Below are 638 nucleotides of genomic sequence, written 5' to 3'. Positions count from 1 at the left end.
CGGGTTGGGATTAAAGTGGGGTTTGTGGTCCGAGCTTAAAATTTTTCATTCCATTAATCTCAAATTTTTCCTTTAATAGCTACTGACCTGCTTCACATCGAAATGCTGAATGTTGGCCAGATAATTTCGGAATCTCAGAGAGCAGGCCCGGAAGCCGAAACTCCCTCCCCAGGCGATGAAGATGCACGCCCAAAACCGGCGGCGACGTGAAAATCGCCTTCCAGGAATGGACACCACCTCGAAAACCGAAAAGAAATTAGAAAATCGCCTTTAAACAAAAAAAAACAAAAAATCGGTTAAACTTTATCACGATATATTCCGAATTTCAAAAAACCGCCTGTATACACGCCACTATCCTTTCCGACTTTTCTTTCCACCTCGCGCGAGAAAGCCCAACAACCTCGCCCCTTTGACGGTCTCCTTGTTGGCTGCAGGGACTCGAGCCCCGGCCCGGAGATGGACGGGTGGGGCTCGGGGCGGTCGTGCACCAGCAGGAACCAGGGATGCCCACGCCAGGCCCACCGTCCCGAACACGTAGAAGACTGAGGGCCAGCCGCCGAGGAAGGAGGAGGCGCTGAGGTAGCCGCCCGCCGTCATGGCCACCACGGTCCCGACCTGCATGCCTGCGGAGGGGAGGC

The 638-nt window shown here is 54.1% G+C and overlaps 1 protein-coding gene and 1 pseudogene across 1 annotated transcript in view; both read right to left on the bottom strand.

Moving 5' to 3' along the window:
* LOC119594107 (sialin-like) overlaps positions 1-638 on the bottom strand; it is a gene marked incomplete in the record, with an annotated part of 175,421 nt that overhangs the window by 3,641 nt on the left and 171,142 nt on the right.
* LOC119594277 overlaps positions 1-638 on the bottom strand; it is a 79,615-nt pseudogene that overhangs the window by 4,661 nt on the left and 74,316 nt on the right.

The sequence above is a fragment of the Penaeus monodon genome, chromosome 33 (assembly GCF_015228065.2).
Source record: "Penaeus monodon isolate SGIC_2016 chromosome 33, NSTDA_Pmon_1, whole genome shotgun sequence".
NCBI lineage: Eukaryota > Metazoa > Arthropoda > Malacostraca > Decapoda > Penaeidae > Penaeus > Penaeus monodon.
Note: the sequence above shows the minus strand (reverse complement) of the source record. Positions and strands in the feature narration are given on the sequence as shown.